The following is a 27,557-nucleotide window of genomic DNA, read 5'->3' on the forward strand; positions in this document are numbered from 1 at the left end:
CATTGCAGTGGTCCACAGGCACGCATTGTGCACAACTTGCAACCAAAGTTCACCTTTTTCCCACCAAGTCTTTCCCTCGGACCCCGCATGTGACGTAACGACGCATGTCACGCCGACAAAGTTTTGAGTCGGACGTGTCTTGTTTGGGGGACTTTGGGTTTGGACTTTGGACCATAAAGCTCACTCAGAGGAAAGTGCAGAGGAAGACAACACTTTCTCTCTCAAACGTCACAAATTCCCACAAATGCTGGACTGCGGCGCTTGGGGGGCTGACCCCCCCCGGGGTCACGTTCATCACCTTTAATCCCTTTTGTGTCTCAAAGAGACTTAAATTGGCGCTCATTGCGTCCATAACGTGCCATTATTGGAGAGCATGCTAACGAGGGCAATGATTGGTCAATTACTGCTCGTCGTTAGGTCTCAATGGGTCATTTAGGAGCGGGGGAGGGGGTCGTCCAGGCCACAACACTTGGGAGAATGTTTGAATGGCACCCTGCTGGCAGATGTTTGCCAAGACAAAACGTGTGTGTTTTACCTTTTAGTGCAGCGGCTCCACGACTTTGCACGTCGGCTCCAATTCCTTCTTTGAAGCTAAAAATTTTTCTTTGCCTGCAGGACAGAAGAAGAAGAATAAAGACTTTGTGATGTTTGACTTGTGGTGAAGACGCTCAAATCCAACAATCATGAAAACATCCGGTTTTTTTAATCATTTTTTGAAGAAGTAATTTTCCAGATTTTTGGGGGTTAATTTTTCAATATCATTTTACAAATTATTTTCCATGCACATTTTTTAAATTAGTTCTTTTTAGGGGTTGAGGGATTGCTTAGCAAAAATGCTTCTAATGTATTTAATAAAATACTTTACTAAATACTAAAATCCTCCTTGAAATAGCTTTTCCCAAGAACATTTTTGGAAATTTATTTTCTTCTAAACCATTTTTTTGAATAAAAATGTTCAAGAATATTTAAGTATTTTTTTGAACATTTAAAATATACATACATTTTGAATAATCGTTTGGTAAAATGGTTCTCTCAAAGAACATATTTTGAACATGATTTAATGATTTATTTTCAATTATTTTTAAATATGCTTCTCAAAAACATTTTTACAAATCTAAGAAGATTGTTTTAATACAATAGCCTATTCAATTATTTTAAAAATGTATTTGTAACCAAATGTTTTTTAATTATTTAAAATAAAATCTTATTTAAAAAAATCTTTAAAATAGTTTTCCAATAAAAAAAAAATCTTTTAAAAACTACAATTTTAAACTATTTTTAAGGAAAAAAAATTAAAATTACTTTTCAATAACGTTTTTAAAGCATTTTTAAATGATTTATTTTAAATAATTATTTTAGGGAAGTCGTTTTAAAAAATTGTTTTTCAAAGAAAATATATTTCTTCTGGAACATTTTTTTCAAAAATAACCTTGCCAATATTTTTTTTTTCAAAGAACATATTTAGAATATTTAATGATTTATTTTATATAATTGCTTTGGTCAAAATTGTTTCTTAAAAATATTTTACTAAAACAATTTTAAAAATATATATATACAACTATAATTTTCAAGAACATTTTAAAGTATTTTTAAGAACACTTTTTGAAAATTACTTTTCAATAAGATTTTTTTTTTTAAATTGTATTTTAAATATTTGCTTTTGGAAAATAGTTTCTTGAAACATTTTGTGAAAATTACTTAAAGAAAAAAAATATAAAACATTAAAAAATGTTTTTCCAGGAACAGTTTTAGAAAATGTATTTATTTCAGAACAATTTGCAAAATTAAAAAAATTCAAGAAAATATTTTTTTAAAACTTTTTTTTTTTTTAAAGTCCTTTAAAAAAAAAAAAAATTTAAAAAAAAAAAATATTTATTCAGTAATGGTTTTGGGGAAAATGGCTTTTGAAAAACATCAAATCGCTTTAAAAAAACATTGTAAAACAGTTTTTATCAAGAATATTTTCCTCCGAAAAATAGAAAATATATTTTTAAATAGCCTATTGAAGAATAAAAAAAAAAAATGTTTGTAATAATATTTTTTTAAAATAAATGCTCCATAAATGTTTTTAATTACAGTATATTCAAAGACCATTTTTCATATTTTAAAACAGTTTTTTCCACGAACATTTTCTCCCAAAAATACAAAATATATATTTTGAAATACAATAGCCTATTCAAGAATATAAAAAAAAATATTTGTAATATTTTTTGGAAAATAAATGCTCCATAAATGTTTTTAATTACAGTATATTCAAAAAACTTTTCTTTTTTTTTTTTAATTATTATTTCTTCAAAATAATCTTTTGGGGGAAATTACTCAAAACAAAAAGAAAATTAAAAAATATATATTTTTAGAAACATTATTTTTGAGTGTAAGTTATAATTTAATTTATTTATTTATTTTTTTAATAATGTTTGAAAAAATTCAAACAAAAACAATCATAATCTCAAACAGAAATGCAAAAGAAAAGCTTTCTCTGGGGAAGGAGAATGCCGTTGAAAATTTCAGTTAATGTTCTTTCATCGGAAGCAGGACGTTACTCTGCACACAGGACATCCACCATAAAGATAAAGAAATCATTTGCATACATGTTGTCATGGCGACAAGGGAACCGAGGCGCCATAAAAAGAGCAAACATCACATGGGAAGGAAGAAACCTTTAGACAGTTGACTGTTAGCCAGATGGAGAAAACACACACACTTGTGTGATGTTCGCAAGCAGATGTTCGCAGGCAGATGTTAGCGTTGACATCCATCCATCCATTTTCTACCGCTTGTCCCTTTGGGGGTCACGGGGGGAATGCAGCGGTGACATCCTTGGTGATTAAATAGCAGAATTATTGATGCTAGTTTTGTGTGGGACCTTTTCAGACCGTACCTAATATTGTGTCCAGTGATGTCACCCCCCAAAACAACATCTGCGTTACATAAAAGCTGTGACAGCCGCCAGCGAGCACACACACACACACACACACACACACACACACTCTCTCACACACACGCACGCACACCCACCAAAAACAGAAAGTCCTCCAAGACAATGGCAGGAAGTTTATGGGCTTCATCTAAAAATATCGCATCAGCACTTTTATGTTTTTTTCCAGGAAAAGTTGAACATTGAGCAGGAAGTAACAATATTTATGTTCCATAAATTCATTCATACACATGACTTTTCAGTCAAATGCACAATAAACTTGAGTGCAAGCATCAAAAAGAAAGATTGGACATTTTAGTGAGGATCTGGATAAAGGTGCCGATACAGGATTTTAGGACCGTAAGATTATAATTGGATTTTTTTTGTCAAGAAAACTCATCTTATAAAACAAGGTGAAATGTGTAATTATGCGACAATACAATTCTATTTTATACGCCATGTATATATTTTTTAAATATATTTTTATTCTCGTGAGGCTAAAGTTTCACTTTTTATCAAGAGAAAAATCCTAATCTTAAAACATAAAAAAAAAATTAAACAATAATCCTAAAGAAAATTTAAATAAAAATGAAGTCAAATTTTAAAAATGTATACTTATTCCAAAAAAAAAAGTTAATCCTGAGCACAAAAAAAAAGTTTTTCCAAGAAAATAAAAAGCAATATTCCTAAATATTCCTAAAAAAAATTTAAATAATAAAAGAGTCAATCTTCTGAGATATACAATTGGAATTAAAAAAATCAATATTAATAATCTTTATAAAATTTAACACATTTTCTTTTAACATTTTAGAAAAAAGGTATATTTGCCAAAAAATTCTGAAAAAAAAAAAAAAAGTCACAATCCAATGAGGTTTAAAATTGTGCTAAAAAAGACAAATAATTAATGACCTTAAGAAAAATGGTGGGAAAACTGTCAAACTGAAAAAGAGTAATAATTAACATTATTTAGAATTATTTTCAATATTTAATTACATTATTAGTAATACTTCTAATAGACAATAGTTGTAATTTTGGGGTCATACCTTAAAAAGCTATAATTCCATTAGTTATTAGAATAAAAAATATATTTTTCAAAAAAAAAAAAAAGTTAATCCTGAGCACAAAAAAAAAGTTTTTCCAAGAAACAAAAAGCAATATTTCGAAATATTCCTAAAAAAATGTAATAATAAAAGAGTCAATCTTCTGAAATATAAAATTGGAATTAAAAAAAATCAATATTAATAATCTTTATAAAATTTAACACATTTTCTTTTAACATTTAAAAAAAAAGGTAAATTTGCCAAAAAATTCTGGAAAAAAAAAAAAGTCACAATCCAATGAGGTTTAAAATTGTGCTAAAAAAAAGACAAATAATTAATGACCTTAAAAAAAAAAAATATTGGGGAAACTGTCAAACTGAAAAAGAGTAATAATTAAAATTTAGAATTATTTTTAACATTTAATTACATTATTAGTAATACTTCTAATAGACAATAGTTGTAATTTTGGGGTCATACCTTAAAAAGCTATAATTCCATTAGTTATTAAAATAAAAAATATATTTTTTAAGGAAAAAAAAAAGTTAATCCTGAGCACAAAAAAAAAGTTTTTCCAAGAAACAAAAAGCAATATTTCTAAATATTCCTAAAAAAAATTGAATAATAAAAGAGTCAATCTTCTGAAATATAAAATTGGAATTAAAAAAAATCAATATTAATAATCTTTATAAAATTTAACACATTTTCTTTTAACATTTAAAAAAAAAGGTAAATTTGCCCAAAAATTCTGGAAAAAAAAAAAAGTCACAATCCAATGAGGTTTAAAATTGTGCTAAAAAAAGACAAATAATTAATGACCTTAAAAAAAAAAAATAGTGGGGAAACTGTCAAACTGAAAAAGAGTAATAATTAAAATGATTTAGAATTATTTTTAATATTTAATTACATTATTAGTAATACTTCTAATAGACAATAGTTGTAATTTTGGGGTCATACCTTAAAAAGCTATAATTGCATTAGTTATTAAAATAAAAAATATATTTTTCAAGGAAAAAAAAAAAAGTTAATCCTGAGCACAAAAAAAAAGTTTTTCCAAGAAACAAAAAGCAATATTTCTAAATATTCCTAAAAAAAATTGAATAATAAAAGAGTCAATCTTCTGAAATATAAAATTGGAATAAAAAAAAATCAATATTAATAATCTTTATAAAATTTAACACATTTTCTTTTAACATTTTAGAAAAAAGGTATATTTGCCAAAAAATTCTGAAAAAAAAAAAGTCACAATCCAACGAGGTTTAAAATTGTGCTAAAAAAAGACAAATAATTTATGACCTTAAGAAAAAAAAATGGTGGGGAAACTGTCAAACTGAAAAAGAGTAATAATTAAAATTATTTAGAATTATTTTTAATATTTAATTACATTATTAGTAATACTTCTAATAGACAATAGTTGTAATTTTGGGGTCATACCTTAAAAAGCTATAATTGCATTAGTTATTAAAATAAAAAATATATTTTTCAAGGGAAAAAAAAAGTTAATCCTGAGCACAAAAAAAAAGTTTTTCCAAGAAACAAAAAGCAATATTTCTAAATATTCCTAAAAAAAATTTAATAATAAAAGAGTCAATCTTCTGAAATATAAAATTGGAATAAAAAAAAATCAATATTAATAATCTTTATAAAATTTAACACATTTTCTTTTAACATTTTAGAAAAAAGGTATATTTGCCAAAAAATTCTGGAAAAAAAAAAGATGTCACAATCCAATGAGGTTTAAAATGGTGCTAAAAAAAAGACAAATAATTAATGACCTTAAGAAAAAAAAATGGTGGGGAAACTGTCAAACTGAAAAAGAGTAATAATTAAAATAATTTAGAATTATTTTTAATATTTAATTACATTACTAGTAATACTTCTAATAGACAATAGTTGTAATTTTGGGGTCATACCTTAAAAAGCTATAATTCCATTAGTTATTAAAATAAAAAATATATTTTTCAAGGAAAAAAAAAAGTTAATCCTGAGCACAAAAAAAAAGTTTTTCCAAGAAACAAAAAGCAATATTTCTAAATATTCCTAAAAAAAAATTGAATAATAAAAGAGTCAATCTTCTGAAATATAAAATTGGAATTAAAAAAAATCAATATTAATAATCTTTATAAAATTTAACACATTTTCTTTTAACATTTTAGAAAAAAGGTATATTTGCCAAAAAATTCTGAAAAAAAAAAAAAAAGTCACAATCCAATGAGGTTTAAAATTGTGCTAAAAAAGACAAATAATTAATGACCTTAAGAAAAATGGTGGGAAAACTGTCAAACTGAAAAAGAGTAATACCGTAATTAAAATTATTTAGAATGATTTTTAACATTTAATTACATTATTAGTAATACTTCTAATAGACAATAGTTGTAATTTTGGGGTCATACCTTAAAAAGCTATAATTCCATTAGTTATTAAAATAAAAAATATATTTTTCAAGGAAAAAAAAAAGTTAATCCTGAGCACAAAAAAAAAGTTTTTCCAAGAAAAAAAAAGCAATATTCCTAAAAAAAAATTGAATAATAAAAGTCAATCTTCCAAGATATAAAATTGGAATTAAAAAAAATCAATACTAATAATCTTTATAAAATTTAACACATTTTCTTTTAACATTTTAGAAAAAAGGTAAATTTGCCAAAAAATTCTGGGAAAAAAAAAGTCACAATCCAATGAGGTTTAAAATTGTGCTAAAAAAAGACAAATAATTTATGACCTTAAGAAAAAAAAATGGTGGGAAAACTGTCAAACTGAAAAAGAGTAATAATTAAAATTATTTAGAATTATTTTTAATATTTAATTACATTATTAGTAATAATTCTAATAGACAATAGTTGTAATTTTGGGGTCATACCTTAAAAAGCTATAATTCCATTAGTTATTAAAATAAAAAATATATTTTTCAAGGAAAAAAAAAAAGTTAATCCTGAGCACAAAAAAAAAGTTTTTCCAAGAAACAAAAAGCAATATTTCTAAATATTCCTAAAAAAAATTGAATAATAAAAGAGTCAATCTTCTGAAATATAAAATTGGAATTAAAAAAAATCAATATTAATAATCTTTATAAAATTTAACACATTTTCTTTTAACATTTTAGAAAAAAGGTATATTTGCCAAAAAATTCTGAAAAAAAAAAAAAAAGTCACAATCCAATGAGGTTTAAAATTGTGCTAAAAAAGACAAATAATTAATGACCTTAAGAAAAATGGTGGGAAAACTGTCAAACTGAAAAAGAGTAATACCGTAATTAAAATTATTTAGAATGATTTTTAACATTTAATTACATTATTAGTAATACTTCTAATAGACAATAGTTGTAATTTTGGGGTCATACCTTAAAAAGCTATAATTCCATTAGTTATTAAAATAAAAAATATATTTTTCAAGGAAAAAAAAAAGTTAATCCTGAGCACAAAAAAAAAGTTTTTCCAAGAAAAAAAAAGCAATATTCCTAAAAAAAAATTGAATAATAAAAGTCAATCTTCCAAGATATAAAATTGGAATTAAAAAAAATCAATACTAATAATCTTTATAAAATTTAACACATTTTCTTTTAACATTTTAGAAAAAAGGTAAATTTGCCAAAAAATTCTGGGAAAAAAAAAGTCACAATCCAATGAGGTTTAAAATTGTGCTAAAAAAAGACAAATAATTTATGACCTTAAGAAAAAAAAATGGTGGGAAAACTGTCAAACTGAAAAAGAGTAATAATTAAAATTATTTAGAATTATTTTTAATATTTAATTACATTATTAGTAATAATTCTAATAGACAATAGTTGTAATTTTGGGGTCATACCTTAAAAAGCTATAATTCCATTAGTTATTAAAATAAAAAATATATTTTTCAAGGAAAAAAAAAAAGTTAATCCTGAGCACAAAAAAAAAGTTTTTCCAAGAAACAAAAAGCAATATTTCTAAATATTCCTAAAAAAATTTGAATAATAAAAGAGTCAATCTTCTGAAATATAAAATTGGAATTAAAAAAAATCAATATTAATAATCTTTATAAAATTTAACACATTTTCTTTTAACATTTTAGAAAAAAGGTATATTTGCCAAAAAATTCTGGAAAAAAAAAAAAAGTCACAATCCAATGAGGTTTAAAATTGTGCTAAAAAAAGACAAATAATTAATGACCTTAAGAAAAAAAAATGGTGGGGAAACTGTCAAACTGAAAAAGAGTAATAATTAAAATTATTTAGAATAATTTTTAACATTTAATTACATTATTAGTAATACTTCTAATAGACAATAGTTGTAATTTTGGGGTCATACCTTAAAAAGCTATAATTCCATTAGTTATAAAATTGTATTAAAACAAAAAAATATATTTTTCAAGGAAAAAAAAGTCAAAATCTTTTGAGAATAGTTTTGTTTTTAAATAATTACAACAAGAAAACTAAAAAAAATAAAAATAAAGATTTATGAGAAAAATTGCTTTTTTTTCAAACTATTTTTGAAAATTGTTTATCAAGAAAAGAATGTATTTAAAAAAAAAACAAAGCAAACAAAAATCCTAATTTGATGGTTAGTTTTATTGAAAAGGTATAGGATGTCCTCAAAAATACTTTGAAAGCTTTGAGAAGAACCATTGATGTCGTTCTGTTTTCCTTTCGCTGTTGAGCGAGGACGAGACGCTCGCTAAAGCGAAAGTACTTTTTACAGTTGTCTTTGACATTCCCTTTTCCACAACTTTCTCCTCGCGCTGAAGGGGCAAAGTGTGGCTTGGGGGATTTTGTTTTCACCCGCGTGGATGCGGAATCTTCCAGCTCGCTTAGCACGATCCAGGAAACTTTGAGCGCATGTGGAAAAAAAAACTAAACAAAAAAACAAAAAAAAAGCGCAGAGCCAGCATGTGTGAGTCAGCCGTGGCGACCGTCCCGGCATGACTTCAGAGTCCAAACAAAACCATCAGAGGTCTGCGAGGACACACTGAAGCTTCCTGGAAGTGTTTCTCAAGACTTTGGAACACTTCCTGCTGCAGCTTCCTGCTTTTGGGAAAAACATTCCACGATTTCTCGTAAGCCAAAGCGGCGACGGGAAAACCTCGAGGAAACGCAAAATCAAGAGCGAAATGTTTGATCTGATCCCAAGTCACATGTGCTTCTGATTGTTTGCGCTCACTGGAAACTCCAAAGTCAAACACCCACAAACGTCAGAGTTCCAAAAATCAATCAATATAAAAAAAACAAAGAGTTGGAGTTCAAGTCATCTTAAAACTTCTTGCAGGTTAGACTCAACAAGTCAGAGCCTTAAAAACATACCATTGGAATTCTAAAGAAAACATATTTCCAGGAGAGAAGCAATACATGAATCCTCCAAGTTCCAACTACAACCAAAATCATAACACCATCCAAAACCCTAACTTCAACCCGAAACAAACCCCAACTCTAAATGTAAACCCGACCATAACTAAAACCAACTTTAACTCGAATTGTAACCCCAAATCCAACTGTAACTCTTACTCCAACACAAACCAAACCCTAACTTCAACCCCAATGCTAACTCAAACCCTAACAATAAACAAAACTCCAAACTCACCCTTAACACTAACTCCAACCCTAAACAAACCCAAAGGACCAATTCTAACCCATAACCGTCCAAACCCAGACCAAACTATAACTTCAAACCCAACCATAACCCCAAACCCAACTGTAACCCTAACTTCAACTCCAACACTAAACCAAAACCTAACCTTAACATCAAACCTAACCATGACTCACCTTAACCTCAAACCCTAGCCTCTACCCCAACTGAAATCTTATCGCCAACTCCAAACCAAACCCTAGCTTCAATCTTCGGTTCAACCCCAAACCAAACTAACTCAAAGTGCAACCTACACCCAAACATAACCAAAACTTCAAATCTAACTACCACCTTTACCCTAAACCCAAATATAACCCTATCTTCAACCCCAAACCAAACCCTAATTTCAACTGCAACCCCAATGCTAACTCACACCCTGACAAACAAAACTCCAATCTCACCCTTAACCCTAACTCCAACCCTAAACAAACCCAAAGGCCCAATTCTAACCCATAACCGTCCAGACCAAACTTTAACTTCAACCCCAACCATAACCCCAAACCCAACTGTAACCCTAACTTCAACTCCAACCACAACACTAAACCAAAACCTAACCTTAACATCAACCCTAACCATGACTCACCTTAACCTCAAACTCTAGCCTCTACCCCAACTGAAACCTTATCGCCAACTCCAAACCAAACCCTAGCTTCAATCTTCGGTTCAACCCCAAACCAAACTAACTCAAAGTGCAACCTACACCCAAACATAACCAAAACTTCAAATCTAACTACCGCCTTTACCCTAAACCCAAATATAACCCTAGCTTCAACCCCAAACCAAACCCTAATTTCAACTGCAACCCCAATGCTAACTCACACCCTGACAAACAAAACTTTAATCTCACCCTTAACCCTAACTCCAACCCTAAACAAACCCAAAGGCCCAATTGCCCATAACCGTCCAGACCAAACTTTAACTTCAACCCCAACCATAACCCCAAACCCAACTGTAACCCTAACTTCAACTCCAACCCTAACCACAACACTAAACCAAAACCTAACCTTAACATCAACCCTAACCATGACTCACCTTAACCTCAAACCCTAGCCCCTACCCCAACTGAAACCTTATCGCCAACTCCAAACCAAACCCTAACTTCAATCTCCGGTTCAACCCCAAACCAAACTAACTCAAAGTGCAACCTACGCCCAAACATAACCAAAACTTCAAATCTAACTACCGCCTTTACCCTAAACCCAAATATAACCCTAGCTCCAACCCCAAACCAAACCCTAATTTCAACTGCAACCCCAATGCTAACTCACACCCTGACAAACAAAACTCCAACCTCACCCTTAACCCTAACTCCAACCCTAAACAAACTCAAAGGCCTAATTCTAACCCATAACCGTCCAGACCAAACTTTAACTTCAACCCCAACCATAACCCCAAACCCAACTGTAACCCAAACTTCAACTCCAACCCTAACCACAACACTAAACCAAAACCTAACCTTAACATCAACCCTAACCATAACTCACCTTAACCTCAAACCCTTGCCCCTACCCCAACTGTAACCTTATCGGCAACTCCAAACCAAACCCTAACTTCAATCTCCGGTTCAACCCCAAACCAAATTAACTCAAAGTGCAACCTACGCCCAAACATAACCAAAACTTCAAATCTAACTACCGCCTTTACCCTAAACCCAAATATAACCCTAGCTCCAACCCCAAACCAAACCCTAATTTCAACTGCAACCCCAATGCTAACTCACACCCTGACAAACAAAACTCCAATCTCACCCTTAACCCTAACTCCAACCCTAAACAAACCCAAAGGCCCAATTCTAACCCATAACCGTCCAGACCAAACTTTAACTTCAACCCCAACCATAACCCCAAACCCAACTGTAACCCTAACTTCAACTCCAACCCTAACCACAACACTAAACCAAAGCCTAATCTTGTCAAACCCAACCATAACTCACCTTAACCCCAAATCCTAGCCCCTACCCCAACTGTAACCTTAACGCCAACTCCAAACCAATCCCTAACTTCAATCCCCAACCGTAACGCCCACTAACCCTAACAATGAACAACTCCAACCCTAACAAACCCAGACTTACAAACCTTAACGGTCTAACCCCTGACTCAAAGTACAACCTACCCCCAAACATAACCAAAACTTCAACTCTAACGACAGCCTTTACCCCAAACCCAACTGTAACCCTAACTCCAAACTCAACCCCGAAACCAAATCAAAACAACCTTACTCCAATCCCAAACCCCCAACTTTAACTCCAACCTTAACCCCAAATTCCCAACCCTAACAAAAGCTGTGTAGTCCCAATGAAAAATATACTTTGAAGAAGTACAAGTACACAAAAGACTTACAGTTAGTACTTTGTTAAAGATCTTTGTGTCATGTGACGTTTGACAAGTTCACTTTTCAAACAAAGTTTTCCATTGAAAACCACAATTTACATACATTTCACTTTAGAATCTCACTGTGTGTGTGTGTGTGTGTGTGTGTGTGTGTGTGTGTGTGTGTGTGTGTGTGTGTGTGTGTGTGTGTGTGTGTGTGTAGCCCAAGAGGGAGGAATGTGTGAGTGGGAGGGTCTGAAAAGGAGACATTGGACATTGTTGTCCTCACACAGAACAGAAGTTGTCCTGCTGGGTGACAACAACAAAAGTGATTGTTCAACATGAGCGCTCAGTACTCGTCATGACGTCAACACCTCGTTAGGACAGCCCGTTTACCTCAAAGTAGCACTTTTACTACGTACATATTCAATACACTTCATGATACACACAAGTACTACCAGTCATTACGCCACACACACACACACACCACTACTACTAAAGTCATAATACTACACACACCAGTACTACCAGTCATTATACTACACACACCACTACTATAAATCATAATACCACACACACACACACACACACGCACACACGCACACACGCACACACGCACACGTACTACCAATCATAATACCGCACATACCACTACTATAAGTCATAATACTGCACACACCAGTACTACCAGTCATTATACTACACACACCACTACTATAAATCATAATACCACACACACACACACACACACACACACACACACACACACACGCACACACGCACACACGCACACACGCACACACGCGCACACGCACACGTACTACCAATCATAATACCGCACATACCACTACTATAAGTCATAATACTGCACACACCAGTACTACCAGTCATTATACTACACACACACACACACACACACACACACACACACACACACACACACACACCACTACTACTGTAAGTCATAATACTACACACACATGTACTACCAATCATAATACTGCACACACACCGGTACTATAAGTCATAATACTGCACACACCAGTACTACCAGTCATTATACTACACACACACCACTACTATAAGTCATAATACTACACACACACAAGTACTACCAGTCATTATACTACACACACACCACTACTGTAAGTCATAATACTACACACACCAGTACAACCAGTCATTATACTACACACACACCAGTACTATAAGTCATAATACTACACACACCAGTACTACCAATCATAATACTACACACACACACACACCAGTACTACCAATCATAATACTACACACACACACACATGTACTACCAGTCATACTACACACACCACTACTATAAGTCATAATACTACACACACATGTACTACCAGTCATTATACTACACACACACACCACTACTGTAAGTCATAATACTGCACACACCAGTACTACCAGTCATTATACTACACACACACCAATACTTTAAGTCATAATACTACACACACACCAGTACTACCAGTCATACTACATACACACCACTACTATAAGTCATAATATTACACACACCAGTACTACCAGTCATTATACTACACACACGCCACTACTACAAGTCATAATACTACACACACCAGTACTACCAATCATAATATTACACACACCAGTACTACCAGTCATTATACTGCACACACCATTACTATAAGTCATAATACTACACACACATGTACTACCAGTCATTATACTACACACACACCAATACTATAAGTCATAATACTACACCCACACACACCACTACTGTAAGTCATAATACTGCACACACCAGTACTACCAGTCATTATACTACACACAACACCAATACTATAAGTCATAATACTACACACACACACACACACCAGTACTACCAGTCATACTACATACACACCACTACTATAAGTCATAATATTACACACACCAGTACTACCAGTCATTATACTACACGCACGCCACTACTACAAGTCATAATACTACACACACCAGTACTACCAATCATAATACTACACACACCAGTACTACCAGTCATTATACTGCACACACCATTACTATAAGTCATAATACTACACACACATGTACTACCAGTCATTATACTACACACACACACCACTACTGTAAGTCATAATACTGCACACACCAGTACTATAAGTCTTAATACTACACACACCAGTACTACCAGTCATTATACTACACACACACCAATACTATACTTCATAATACTACATACACACCAGTACTGCCAGTCATACTACATACACACCACTACTATAAGTCATAATACTACACACACCAGTACTACCAGTCATTATACTACACACACACCAATACTATAAGTCATAATACTACACCCACACACACCACTACTGTAAGTCATAATACTGCACACACCAGTACTACCAGTCATTATACTACACACAACACCAATACTATAAGTCATAATACTACACACACACACACACACCAGTACTACCAGTCATACTACATACACACCACTACTATAAGTCATAATATTACACACACCAGTACTACCAGTCATTATACTACACGCACGCCACTACTACAAGTCATAATACTACACACACCAGTACTACCAATCATAATACTACACACACCAGTACTACCAGTCATTATACTGCACACACCACTACTATAAGTCATAATACTACATACACATGTACTACCACTCATTATACTACACACACACACACACCACTACTGTAAGTCATAATACTGCACACACCAGTACTATAAGTCATAATACTACACACACCAATACCATAAGTCATAATACTACACACACACACACACCAGTACTACCAGTCATACTACATACACACCACTACTATAAGTCATAATATTACACACACCAGTACTACCAGTCATTATACTACACACACGCCACTACTACCAGTCATAATACTACACACACACCAGTACTACCAATCATAATACTACTCACACCAGTATTACCAGTCATAATACTACACACACACTACTACTACCAGTGATTAAACTACACACACCAGTATTACAAGTCATTAAACCACGTGCACACACACACAGCTATAAGGCATATTACTACATACAGCAGTACTATTAGGCATGATACTACATACTCCAGTACTACATATACAAGTTTTATTAGGCATGATACTACATACTCCAGTACTACATATACCAGTACTATTAGGCATGATACTACATACTCCAGTGCTACATATACCAGTACTATTAGGCATGATACTACATACTCCAGTGCTACATATACCAGTACTATTAGGCATGATACTACATACTCCAGTACTACATATACCAGTACTATTAGGCATGATACTACATACTCCAGTACTACATATACCAGTACTATTAGGCATGATACTACATACTCCAGTACTACATATACCAGTACTATTAGGCATGATACTACATACTCCAGTACTAAAGACACCATGCCAATAAATGACTTCAGACCAGTTCAGTTCAAAACGAGACTTATCAGCAAAGTTTTTGCGGCAGACTTCTAAAAACAGCACATCGCTCCTGTCACATGTAAGATCTTTGACACGCATTTTGGCTGTAGGTCCTAAAAAACTAGCACAGTGGTTCTGTGTTACGGACAATCTTTGACTAGCGGTTTTCAAGTAGGTCCCTAAAAACAAAGCAGTGTGTTCCTGTCACAAAGAGGATCTTTGACTATTGTTTTTGCAGTTGCTTTAAATACAACAACCTTCGGGCAGCTTAACAGTTATCACAGAATCGTGGCTACACCCGCATGGCTGTTCAGCTACACCCACTGCAGCCTCCACCACTTTGATCGTATCAAAGAATCCGGTAAGAGCCGACGGGGAGGGGCTGTGCATCTACACTGGATGACTGGAGCACAAACTGTAAAATCGTTTACACGCACTGCGGTCCCGGTCTACAGACCATCTCATTAGTATGCAGATCCTTCTACCTACCCAGAGGTCACTACTGGTACTCTAACAGCTGTTTACACACCACCCTTGGCTAACATTAGCTTCGCCCTCTCCCTACTGCGTGATGCCATCGACAAACAGATGCAGGCCCAACCAGAAGGAGACTTTGTCGTGGTTGGGGACTTTACCAAAGCCTGCTTGAAGACTGTGCTCCCCCAGATTAGTGCAATACTGTACGTACAGTGCCTGAGTCGAGGTGAGAATACCTTGGACTGGGTTTACTCTAATCTGAGTCTACTAACCTGTTCCTCTCCCCCACCTGAGCACATCTGACCACCTCTCCCTGCTCCTTGTTCCTGCGTAGACCCTCCAGAAGAGGAGCAAACCAAGGACGATGAAGTCTGAGCTCATGTGTGCCCTAATTTTGTGTTCTTGCTGTTTCCCCCGGCGATGGACCAGGCCCACCACCCTTCTTATTTGAGGATACCCCTGTCCACTTTGTCTCTACCTTCAGATACCTCGGCTCGACAGTCACCAACACCGGCGACCTCAAACGAGAGGTGGACCGCCGTCGCGCCCTTGCAGCCTCCGTCATGCAGTCCTTGTGGAGACCGTTGTGGCGACACCGGCACATATCTCGGGACACCAAGTTGAGGGTCTACAATTCCTCTGTCATCCTTGTCCTTCTGTACGGCTCGGAAACATGGCCGCTGAATAACATCTTGGCGGCCAGGCTAGATGGCTTTGATTCCAGAGCCCTCAGGAGGATAGAAGGCATCACGTGGAGCCAGCATGTCACCAACAAGACCCTAAGAGAGCTAACCCAACAGCTCCCAGCCTCTCGCCTCGCAGCAATGCGGCGAGTGCGCTGGTATGGCCATGTCATCCGCCTGCCGGGGGAACACCCCACGCGCAAAATCCTGGACTTCAACCCGCAGCGAGCTGGCTGGAGACGCCCTAGAGGCGCCCCCAGGACTCGCTGGCTGGATGTATTAGCCCAGGACCTTAAGGCCTGCAATGTGACTATGGCACAAGCTCAACACCTTGCCCACAACAGACCCAGATGGAGAGACCTGGTTGCTATGGTCGGCTCTACGCGCCCTGAAGTGCAAGAGGACTAAGTAAGTAAGCTGTTTCCCTCTTGTTTCCTGTGTTTTTTGCCCTTAGGTTCGGGCCCCTTCGGGACTGTTCAACAAGGGGCGGCACTTTCATGACTTCTGCTGTGCTTTTTTTGGTGAACTTTTAGATCTGCCCCTAGGGAGCCTTTTGGCCATGGCCATGTTTGCACGAGAGACTCTCTACCGCAACGGAGTCCGCATGTAGGGACCAGAAGCGATGTGGAGGACTAGACAGGGGCCTCGGAGCTAGCGCTGAGCATCAGGATGAACGAGCTTCACGGAGCCCTGGCTGAATGAGCATGTATCGGACATTTCGGTCTCCTTGGGTGGATTCTCGTTAAAACGCGCGGACTGTACATTGGCCAAGAGCTAGTGGGCAGAAATTGTGCACTGCAAAAAGTCAGTGTTCAAAAACAAGAAAATACAAAAAAGAGGGGTATTTTATTTGAAGTGAACTAAGCAAAATTATCTGCCAATAGAACGAGAAAATTTGGCTTGTCAAGCATACTTGCCAACCCTCCCGGATTTTCCGGGAGACTCCCGAAATTCAGCGCCTCTCCCGAAAACCTCCCGGGACAAATTTTCTCCCGAAAATCTCCCGAAATTCAGGCACACAATATAAACAGTACCTGCCCAATGACGTTATAACTGTAGAATGATGGAGGGCGAGTTCTTGGTTTCTTATGTGGGTTTATTGTTAGGCAGTTTCATTAACGTCCTCCCAGCGCGGTAACAACACACAACAATAGCAGTCACGTTTTTGTCTACTGTAAAGCAGTTCGTCTGCCTAAACAGCAACGTTGTGACACTCTTAAACAGGACAATACTGCCATCTAGTGCATTTGATGAAAGCCCTTTTTGCGTGCCACACAGCAATGCATCATCAGAGAGGGCGTTCAGCATGGTTAGAAAAATAGTGACAAATAGAACAAGGATGGACAATTCAACCCTTAACTCAACAATGAGTAGATGAGTGTTATGTGTGTGTATATGTGTAAATAAATGAACACTGAAATTCAAGTATTTCTTTTATATATATATATATATATATATATATATATATATATATATATATATATATGAAATACTTGACTTAGTATTTCTTATATATATATATATACACATACATATATATATATATACATACATACACACATATATATATATATATATATATAAAATACTTGACTTGGTGAATCCTAGCTGTAAATATACTCCTCCCCTCTTAACCACGCCCCTCCCCCAACCACGTCCCCTCCCCGTCCCCCACCCCCCGAAATTGAAGGTCTCAAGGTTGGCAAGTATGTTGTCAAGACTTTCCAAAACAAGTAAAATTAGCTAACCCCAATGAACCCAAAAATAGCTTAAAATAAGTATATTATCACTAATAACAAGTGCACTTTTCTTGGTAGAAAAAAAAAAAAAAAGACCTTTTTGCTCAATATGTTGAAAAATATTCTTAAATGAAGTAAATGCTAGTGCCATTATCTTGACATAATGATATGTGCTCGGCATTACATTTCTTGAAACCATACTTGCCAACCCTCCCGAATTTTCCGGGAGACTCCCGAAATTTAGCGCCTCTCCCGAAAACCGCCCAGGACAAATATTCTCCCGGAAAAACTCCCGATTTTCAGCCGGAGCTGGAGGCCACGCCCCCTCCAGCTCCATGCGGACCTGAGTGAGGACAGCCTTTTTTCATGACGGGAGGACAACAGGGTGACAAGAACTAAATCATCCAAACTAGAGATAAATTGTATTATTATGTTTATCTTACCTAAATATAAATATATTTATTAACTAAAAAAAAAACTAAATAAATATTTACTATATTTTGCTAAAAATATCAAAATTAATTGTATTTTTATTTTTATTTTTTCTGACTCATTACATCCAGCCATAGAATTATACATTAAAATAAACATATTTGAAATAATTTTAAATGATCATAATAATTCATTTAAATTGACCATATTTAATTATTAAAATAATTACTTGTTTATCAACAACTTTAGCATTTTATTCATTACATTTTGAGTTAAGTTATCTTATATTCCTTAAGATTTATTTATGCAAGTTTGAAGTATCAATTATCTAAACACAGTTTTGTTTGCATATTTTCAGGATATATTATATATATATATATATATATATACACACACACACATACATACATACATACATACATACATACATACATACATACATATACAGGGGCGCCGAAAAGGGGGGGTAAAGGAGACGGATTCTAGGGGCCCATGATGGAGGGAGGCCCAGAGAGACCCCTAATGATGATGAAATTATAATACAGAAAAAATAATGACACTGTGTTGGGGGCCCTGTAAAGATTATTTTCATGGGGCCCAAAATCCCTAGCGACGCCCCTGTGTGTGTATATATATATATATATATATATATATATATATATATATACACACCATATGTATGAAATACTTGGTGAATTCTAGCTGTCAATATACTCCTCCCCTCTTAACCACGCCCCCACCCCACACCCCCGACCACGCCCCCTACCTCCCGAAATCGGAGGTCTCAAGGTTGGCAAGTATGCTTGAAACCAGCAAACTTATACTAAAAACTAGTTTATTGTTCGTAATGGAAAGGCAACAGGGGCAAGCGCTTGTTACTCTCGGGGTCTCCTAGCCGCTCAGGCAACTCATATTGTCTAAAAATGCATTTTTCCATGGATAACATGACATCATCGCGCCAAGTGCGTGCTCTTTCAGTCAATTAGTGCGCATATATACAGCCCGGCCCCCGGCCAAAATTGTTTTAATTGTCATTTTGAGGAATTTATCTGAATGTGCATGAACTATTTCTGTTCAAAATTGTTTGAAATGTCAAATGTTTAAATATTAACTGTCAGTTTACTGTACTACATACTATATGAGTACCTATTTTCTCTTGTTTCATTGAAAATAAAACAGCAAAGTCCATTTGGCTGTCATCTGTTTTAATTATGAGACAATTATGTCAAAATCTTTTCTTTTTTTTTTCATGCCTGAAATAAGAAATTACTTTAAAAAAGTAGTTTTTTATACTACTACCATGAATTGATTTTCGTGGACCCCCGACTTAAGCAAGTTGAAAAACGTATTGGGGTGTTACCATTTGGTGGTCAATTGTACGGAATATGTACTGTACTGTGCAAACTACTAATAAAAGTTTCAATCAATCAATTTGAGTGTTGATGACACAGCTTTGCAACAGTTGATATTCTAGTTTCAAGCATGTTTTACTCAATATAGGTCATCAAATCTTAGCAACAAGCTGTAATATCTTACTGAGATCATTTAGGACCAAAACACTTAAAACAAGTAAAACAATCTAACATAAAATCTGCTTAGTGAGAAGAATTATATTATCAGGCAGAAAATAAGCAAATATCACCCTTATTTGAGATATTTCATCTTACTTAGATTTCAGTTTTTGCAATGTGCCGCTGAAGTGGCAGCTGTTTGCATCAACTCTGTGCTTTTTTAATATATTTGATGTCCTTCGTGGTCTTTGATGTTACCCTCTTGTTTTCACCTTATTTTTTGTGGATTTTTACTATCCGCACTGCAACCACACAATTTCCCCAATGTGGGATACATAGTCTATCCCAGTGATTTTCAACCACTGTGCCGTGAGATACAGTCTGGTGTGCCGTGGGAGATTATCTAATGTCACCTATTTGGGGTAAAAAAATATTTTTTGCAAACCAGTAATTATAGTCTGCAAATGATGTGTTGTTGTTGAGTGTCGGTGCTGTCTAGAGCGCGGCAGAGTAACCGTGTAATACTCTTCCATATCAGTAGGTGGCAGCAGGTAGCTAATTTCTTTGTAGATGTCGGAAACAGCGGGAGGCAGTGTGCAGGTAAAAAGGTTTCTCATGCTTAAACCAAAAATAAACAAAAGGTGAATGCCCCTAAGAAAGGGCATTGAAGCTTGGGGAAGGCTATGCAGAACGAGACTAAAACTGAACTGACTACAAAGTAAACAAAAACAGAATGCTGGACGACAGCAAAGACTTACTGTGGAGCAAAGATGGCGTCCGCAATGTACATCCAAACATGACAATCAACAATGTCCGCACAAAGAAGGATGAAAACAACTGAAATATTCTTGATTGCTAAAACAAAGTAGATGCGGGAAATATCGCTCAAAGGAAGACATGAAACTGCTACAGGAAAATACCAAAAAAAGAGAAAAAGCCACCAAAATTGGAGCGCAAGGCAAGAACTAAAACACTACACACAGGAAAACAGCAAAAAACTCCAAATAAGTCAGGGGGTGATGTGACAGGTGGTGACAGTCCACCTACGTTGAGACAAGAGCTATAGTGATGCATGCTTGGTTATGCTTTAAAGTCATATACAACAATTGCGACAACGACTTTTTTCTGTCAACTGAGTTTTGTTGTTTAATGATTTCTGCTGGTGGTGTGCCTCCGGATTTTGTCAACACAATGTGCCTTGGCTCAAAAAAGGTTGAAAATCACTGGTCTATCCTATCCTAATAATGCAAGTATACCGTATTTTTCGAACTATAAGGCGCACTTAAAATCCATTCATTTTCTCAAAACTGGACAGTGCGCCTTATAAGCCGGTGCGGCTAATGTACGGAATCATTTTGGTTGTGCTTGACTTTGAAGCTATTTTATTTGGTACACGGTGAAATGATAAGTGTGAGCAGTAAATGGCAGTCACACATAAGAGATACGTGTAGACTGCAATATGACTCAAGTAAACAACACCAAAATGTTATATGTTCCATTGAAAATATATAGAACACTACACACTGCACCTAGCCATTGATTGATTGATTGATTGAGACTTTTATTAGTAGGTTGCACAGTGAAGTACATATTCCGTACAATTGACCACTAAATGGTAAAACCCGAATAAGTTTTTCAACTTGTTTAAGTCACCTGTATTTTTGTCATGCTCTCATATTTGACAACAATAAAGTGTTCTGTTTTCTATCTACTGCAAAAAGGATCTTATACAGGAGCACTTATCTTGTACAGTTTTAAAGTTTCAAAGATCATCTGTCTGAAGTCATTTAGTTCCCAGTGTAGGAGCCTAAATGCTATTTAAGTTTATTTATATTTTATGGAAGGTGCTTTATGTTTATTCAGCCAAAAGGGGACTATTTACTTTATTTAAATTATACGAACATGTATATATTGCATGCTTAGAATAATTATAAGGTACACTTTATTTGTAATTATTACATTTGTCTGAATAATTTGATGACATTATTTTATACTGCTTTAATACAGTGAAGATTATGTAAGTAATTGCATATATGGCGGAAGAATTTGTGTAGTAATATCATAGACATCTTATAAGTAGACGCAGCATCGAGCGCTACTGCCTACTGGCGCTGACGAGACGCGGGGCCGCCATCTTGGAGTGGTGATCCGCTCCACTCAGTGCAATTCATTTGGCAGGAGCAACGCATTTAAATTCATTTTACCTCACTGAATACCACTGATTTTCACACGCTTTTTTTGTCATACGTGCAGCTATGATAAAAGGACACATGTTTTGGCGTGTTTTATTATTCATAGTTTGCTTAACAGTAATAGAATATTCTTATATGCTATAAGTGACCAGACGTCCCAGATCAAAACTGGGAATATAATCCCAGAGAAGGGGGGGAAAAAACGGTCAGCTTTTTTTTAAATTGAAGAAACAATATCATTAGGTTATATATACAAGTGTATATCCTACATAAACAATGTATGAATACATTAGATATCTATATATCTTATCTGTTGCTGTAGCAGCAGAGAGTTTATTCTGTCTTGACACTTTGTATTGATATTTTCTATTACATTCTTCCCTTAAATGATCATGTTTACAGTGATTGTTTTATATGTATTTTTTATGTATGTCGCTTTGGATGAAAGCGTCTGCAAATACAAAACATGGGTTTTACTTACTATGACAGTATACTATCATACTCAATATGACAGTTATTTAAACATAACTCCTAAACCACACAAGCAAAATGACTAATAATGCCTGGAGAAATGTATATTTGTGAGTTTTACTGGAAAAAAATATATTTTGTAAGGTTTGGAAAGACAAAATGTTGTTTTTTTACTCAATATGACAGTAATGTTCGTAGAATCCTGAGATAATGCGAAAAAAGCAACAAAAATGTATTCAAACACAACTTCTAAACCAAACATGCTAAATGTCTAAAAATTCCTGTAATATTGAATCTCTGTGAGTTTTACAACATTCCGTTGTTTTTGTAAGGTTTGCAACTACAAAATATAGGTTTCACACATAATGACAGTATAAATGCCACAGTAAATATGACAGTTTAAAAAAACAAACAACTTCTAAACTATACATGAAAAATAGCTAAAAATGCCTGAAATAATGCATCTTTGTGAGTTTTACTCGAAACATATGCTTTTTTAAATCTTGCAAACACAATTAGTAGTTTTTTTTACCCAATTTGACTGTAATGTTCTTAGAATCCTGAGATAATGAGAAAAAAGCAATAAAAATGTATTCCATCATAATTACTTAAATCAAACATGTAAAATGTGTAAACTTGCCTGTAATATTGAATCCATGTGATTTTAACTAGAATCAGTTGTTTTTGTAAGGTTTGCAAATACAAAACATGGGTTTTACTCACTATGACAGTATACTGTCAAACTCAATATGACAGTTATTTAAACATAACTCCTAAACCACACAAGCAAAATGACTAATAATGCCTGGAGAAATGTATATTTGTGAGTTTTACTGGAAAAAATATATTTTGTAAGGTTTGGAAAGACAAAATGTTGTTTTTTTAATCAATATGACAGTAATGTTCTTAGAATCCTGAGATAATGCGAAAAAAGCAATAAAAATGTATTCAAACACAACTTCTAAACCAAACATGCTAAATGTCTAAAAATTCCTGTAATATTGAATCTATGTGAGTTTTACAACATTCCGTTGTTTTTGTAAGGTTTGCAACTACAAAATATAGGTTTCACACATAATGACAGTATAAATGCCACAGTAAATATGACCGTTTAAAAAAAAACAACTTCTAAACTATACATGAAAAATAGCTAAAAATGTCTGAAATAATGCATCTTTGTGAGTTTTACTCGAAACATATGCTTTTTTAAATCTTGCAAACACAATTAGTAGTTTTTTTTACCCAATTTGACTGTAATGTTCTTAGAATCCTGAGATAATGAGAAAAAAGCAATAAAAATGTATTCCATCATAATTACTTAAATCAAACATGTAAAATGTGTAAAATTGCCTGTAATATTGAATCCATGTGATTTTAACTAGAATCAGTTGTTTTTGTAAGGTTTGCAAATACAAAACATGGGTTTTACTCACTATGACAGTATACTGTCAAACTCAATATGATAGTTATTTAAACATAACTCCTAAACCACACAAGCAAAATGACTAATAATGCCTGGAGAAATGTATATTTGTGAGTTTTACTGGGAAAAATATATTTTGTAAGGTTTGGAAAGACAAAGTTGTTTTTTTAATCAATATGACAGTAATGTTCTTAGAATCCTGAGATAATGCGAAAAAAGCAATAAAAATGTATTCAAACACAACTTCTAAACCAAACATGTTAAATGTCTAAAAATGCCTGTAATATTGAATCTATGTGAGTTTTACAAGAATCTGTTGTTTTTGTAAGGTTTGCAACTACAAAAAATAGGTTTTACTCATTATGACAGTGTCAAACTCAATATGACAGTTATAAACATATATAAACACCTGAAAGTCTTTATATCAGCTAAAACCACCAATCTGTTTCACTGGATTCAGAATAAAACCTAATTCTGTTTTACAATCTGTATCTTCATCATTTATTTCAACTGTATGGTATTCAAGTATGACATTTTAAAATGTAATTAATTTAATTGACAAGCAATTATATTATGGTCATACTCTTGTTTGCTAGCGGCTATGATTTCAGCACTATTGAAGATCTTTGCTCCTTCTCAACTCTGTGGTAATATTCTTTTCACAAAATACAACCAATAGTATGTTAATGTTAAATCTTACTTGTGAAAAGTAATCCCCCGATTCCTATTTTCAACAGTCCGCTCATTTGAGCAGGAAAACGCTGAACACCAGCCCGGCATTTTTGTTTTTTTTACCTGTCAACTCAGGGCCGGCCCGTGGCATAGGCCGTATAGGCAAATGCTAAGGGCGCCGTCCATCAGGGGGCGCCATGCCAGTGCCACAAATGTTGGAGAAAAAAGTTGTTACTATTATTTCTAAATACAAAAAATAATCCCACGTTAATTAAAATGCAAAGTAAAGCCTATTTAATAGAAATATTATTTGTTACAACATTACGCCCCCCTCCTCCCCCCGCACGGTGCGCCCCCTCCCTTCCCGTATCATGACTCTTTTTGGACGTCACCACATCAAAAAATCAACACAAGATGTCAAAACGGCCAAAACTGTCAGGTGCCCAGGGAAGAAAAAAGAGAAAAGAAGAGGACAAACGAGAAAAGACAGAGATAGCAGGTAGGTAACGTTAGCCTACATTAAATTATTTGTCTGTTACAGAATGCAGTGATAGTAACCTGGCTTTTTAGCATTAAGCTAGTGTTACATGATTCGGCAATTGCTAATCAATAAATAGCTAGTTCTGTTATAACGTCGGGTTAATATTGTGGAGGGGGCTAAATTGTTATGGAAAATAATAATGTAACGTTAGGTAATTACAGTACTCCCACCTTACATTCCTCAGGGACATTTGTATTAGATCTTTTAAGCAGGTGTTTTTTGTTTACATTGTTATTGCCTTCTGGTTAGCTAATGTTTGTCACTTTTCCACCCCTTTATATATTAGGTATAGTTGTAAGTAAAAAAAAAAAGGTCAAAGACAAAGCTATTCGGGTTCTTGTGAGTATATACATTTCACTGCTGATGTGGGGGGGCGCCACCTAAAATCTTGCCTAGGGCGCCAGATTGGTTAGGGCCGGGCCTGTGTCAACTGTCAGTTTAGGCTGCTCGCCGGCTCCTCATCACCACTTCAAGATGGCGGCCCAATTTCTCGCGTCACAGCAGCCAATGCTGAGTCTACTTATAAGATGTCTATGGTTTTTTGACCTTACAGTACTGTAAGAAACTCGCTTTATTTAGCCATTCATTTCCCCCCCCCACACACATCGTTATTGTTTGACGTTTTGAATGATTAAGTTCACAAGTAAACGATACAAAACGAAGAGGAGCGTCTGGAGTTTTGTTTGTTGTTGCCGCAGCAAGCGGAGCAGGAGAAAGTAGAGGAGCGTCAAGATAAGGCTTCATTAGGAAACTACACCCAGTTTAACTTTTTTAGACGACAGAGCCTGGGACAAGCGGTAAAAAAAAATGGATGGAGCCTGGTTACCAATCATGTTAGGATGCTGCCCTCTCGTGGTCAGGCAGAATAAAGGAGTTACCATCTATTTCCGCCATACTTAAACATACAAGGCAACATGTTCACGTAACTACAAAACAAGGAGAAAACAAGTTACCCAGTCTTTAAAAGTGAACTTGTACTGTACCTGTACTAGACTGTCCGTTTGAATATCAAAACTATCAGAAGACGACGGTTTTTGATCAATGTTGTGTTTCTTCGATCTTCTTCCGGTTTACAGTTTTCGCGCCCGTTGCTGACCAATTAAAGACGAGAGCAATGGCACGTGAGACATTTACGTACACTTGGATTTTTTAAATCTCTCTACCGTTTGATCAGGAACCGAAACACGTTAAATTACCCCCAAATTGCATTTTACGAACCATAACTTGAAATATATATATATATACACAATTTAAAGCATATAAAAATGAAACAATTTTCCACTCAAGAAATATAGAAATACTACATTTTAAGTTTCTTCAATTTGCTGGTTCCTAGGCCCGTTGAGACGCAGGTCATTCTAGCACAAGATGACAATGAAAATATAAATATGAGTTACCTTGATTTCATCCTCTTGTAGCTATACAATCTCCACGATTCAACATCGGAAAAGCACCTTGACAGCTCAAAAAAAAGTGCATGAAACAAAAGACTTGCTCACCTTTCGACTAATTAGCGCTGCCCACCAGCCGACCTACAGCTGATGCGTTCACGAACATGCTGACCGTGGGAACTTTGCATTACCTACTCACCCACTTACATATTTAGGAAACATTTTGACATTTCTAATCGGTCAAAATGCCTTAAACGTTGTTTTCTGGTGTCGGTTGAATTCATAATGTACATCTCAAATTGTGTAATCCTTAAAGTTGCACTCCTGGTGTCTTTTTTGTGTTAACACAAATAAATGACTTACACTAAACTGGCATCATATTTGTCCCTTCATAAAGTCCTAATTAAAAAAAGGTCAAACACATTGAATTCTTCTTGTTTTGATTCTTAATTGTTTTACAAGTCAGGGCCGGCCCGTGGCATAGGCCGTATAGGCAAATGCTAAGGGCGCTGTCCATCAGGGGGCGCCACGCCAGTGCCACAAATGTTGGAGAAAAAAAAAAGTTGGTATTATTATTTCTAAATACAAAAAATAATCCCACGTTAATTAAAATGCAAAGTAAAGCCTATTTAATAGAAATATTATTTGTTACAACATTACGCCCCCTCTCCCCCGCACGGTGCGCCCCCTCC

General features: G+C 34.6%; 1 long non-coding RNA gene across 1 annotated transcript in view; it reads right to left on the reverse strand.

The window, feature by feature from the left end:
* Positions 1 to 26,938, reverse strand: part of LOC133572610 (uncharacterized) — a 42,361-nt gene extending 15,423 nt beyond the window's left edge. Inside the window, exons 1-2 of the long non-coding RNA XR_009810553.1 lie at positions 26,872 to 26,938; positions 536 to 609 (exon numbers count right to left, since the gene is read on the reverse strand). This is a non-coding gene — a long non-coding RNA (uncharacterized lncRNA). The remainder of the gene's footprint in view (positions 1 to 535; positions 610 to 26,871) is intronic.
* Between the last annotated feature and the right edge of the window lie 619 nt (positions 26,939 to 27,557).

This window comes from Nerophis lumbriciformis, linkage group LG01 (assembly GCF_033978685.3).
Source record: "Nerophis lumbriciformis linkage group LG01, RoL_Nlum_v2.1, whole genome shotgun sequence".
NCBI lineage: Eukaryota > Metazoa > Chordata > Actinopteri > Syngnathiformes > Syngnathidae > Nerophis > Nerophis lumbriciformis.